Raw genomic sequence first — 2,259 nt, forward strand, 5'->3', positions numbered from 1 at the left:
GAGCAAGAGAGAGACAGAGGGGTGGAGCAAAAGAGGAGGAGGCGGAGAAAAACACCACACCCACACAAGGGCAGTATCAGGAGGCCCAGCTAGGGCCGTAACAGTATGGATTATAAATATAGTAAACTAGTAAAGTAAACTAGTACCATGGGCAGCAGCCAAAGCAAAGGCCAAGACCTCCCTCTCACCAGCCACCTCCTCCATCTTATCCAGGGGAAAACCAAGGCTTCAGAGGCCAACAGAGAGATATAATCTCTCCAGCATATCTTGGGTCTGCCCTGGGGCATCCTCTCAGTGGGACATGCCTGGAACTAGCAAAAGCTTGTAACCATAGGTGAGGGTAGGAACGTAGATCAACCAGTAAAAATGTGTTACCATGGCAACTGAGGCTCTGTGTGGATTACCGTCTGTTGAATTCAAGGACTAGGCAGGATGCTTTTCACCTGCCTTGAATTGAGGAGTCCTTGAAACAACCATGGGTCACCTCATGGCTGGGAGGCCTAATCAGATTCTAGCAATTAATTTCTAATGCCTTGAACCCTCTGTTGATGGTCATATAAATGTATTGATTCTTACTGATGTGTTCTCCAAGTTTACTCAATCCATTGCCACTAAGGATAATTCCTATTGAAATAGGTACCTCTCCAAGGCCACATTTAGCTTTTGAAAAGCTTAGTTCAAGTTCTCATCATATTGTGAGATGCTAAACACTAATACTTTACTGTTCAGACTCTTCAGAAAGCTTCTCTTGTGCTGTTAAAGATGTTGAGCATCCATTGTTAAATAACTGGATAACAAGTAGATATGAAGATTAGTATTAAAGCCAGTGTGATGTGATGATTTCAAAAATTTAAACAGAAATGAAGTCACTATAAAATGGCTCCTGTGAGAGTTTAGGATGTTGGACTTTGCTTATACATCATAAAAGTATTGTTAATAAAAAAAAAACACACATATATTTTGTATTTTAAATATGTAACAGCAGTACTTGTATTCCGTTACTCCCCAACACTGTATAAAACCTAAATCAAGCTGTCTTAGAAAGTTTAGAAGGCCAAATAGCACTGCTTAGACCAGTCATTCACACAGCCCCAGATTCTTGTGATTATAAAGAGGAAAAACAGCCCCGCCTACCAGAGGTGGTTCCCAGACTCAGGTCTTACCTGTCACGTTGATGAGAATTACATTAACATGAATCCAATATGATTTTTAATTTCTGCTGCAGTATATCAGTTCTACACTAGAGGTCTCTTTGTAGTGAAAGAAATGATTGATAAACAAGGAAGCGACGGTATTAAAACTGAATGCAGCTTGGAGAAACACTTAAATCAGCTCTGCATTCAGTCTATCCTCTTAGATGGCTTTTGATTGATTCTGGTTTCGGATATTTTTTTCAAGTTTAATATAAACAGCGGCAGTAACTAGGCCTTTAAAATATTCATACAGCCAACTTTTTCTCATTAGAAGTTAAAATTAATAACAGCCATGTTATTGGCAGAAGCTGGATGTTTGTTTCTGGGTTTCATTCTGTGCCTCTCAGGTAAGAATAATTTGTTTCTCTTCATGATAACTGTAAGGAATATGTGTCAGGAATGTAGAAAAAAGACGAAGAGAGTTACAAGTTTATTTAAGGAATGAGAAAAGTCTCAGTTACTTGTTCTGCTGTTCTGAAATCTAAAGAATATCAAAGCACCAGATTGTGATCCTTCACAGTAACATGCTGTCATCACAGATTAGCACAGAAAAGAAAGTTAGCATAAATGTTCACCATGTTTTCTAATCACATGTTGTGCTAAAGGTGTTCAGGGAAAACCAAACAGCATCTGTGCCTTGAAAGGTTCATCAGTGAATCTGCCCTGCTCACATCAACATCCCACTGCAAGAAATAGCTGGTACACTGGATACTTGAGTATCTCCAAGATATTGTTCACTACAGATGAAACACATGTAAAGTACAGCATGTCAGCAGAGAATAATTTCACTCTAACAATCAATAATCTGACAGAGAGTGATGGAAATTTTTACTGCTGCATTAAAACTGCTGACAGATCAAAGTGCCAACAAAGTGGAATTAATTTCCATGTTACAGGTACAGTGCTTTTTACAAATGCATCACAAATGAATGAGTTTATGGATGATCAGTGTATTCATGTTGGTCATGTGACCTCTCAGAGCTGCAGGTAAAGGTGATTCCTGCCACAGAGGGACAGACAGTAACACTGATGTGCAGCAGCAGCTGTCCTCTGACTGAAAAGCCTG

General features: G+C 39.4%; 1 long non-coding RNA gene across 1 annotated transcript; it reads left to right on the forward strand.

Annotated features, from left to right (window-relative positions):
* The first annotated feature begins 1,316 nt into the window (after nt 1-1,316).
* On the forward strand, nt 1,317-2,252 carry LOC106455980 (uncharacterized). The gene is made up of 3 exons (XR_001290184.1): nt 1,317-1,540; nt 1,799-2,089; nt 2,173-2,252. It is a non-coding gene; the product is annotated as an uncharacterized LOC106455980 (long non-coding RNA).
* Nucleotides 2,253-2,259: the final 7 nt, after the last annotated feature.

The sequence above is a fragment of the Pundamilia nyererei genome, unplaced genomic scaffold (genome assembly GCF_000239375.1).
Source record: "Pundamilia nyererei isolate P.nyererei 1_Seehausen unplaced genomic scaffold, PunNye1.0 scaffold00656, whole genome shotgun sequence".
Taxonomy (NCBI): Eukaryota; Metazoa; Chordata; class Actinopteri; order Cichliformes; family Cichlidae; genus Pundamilia; species Pundamilia nyererei.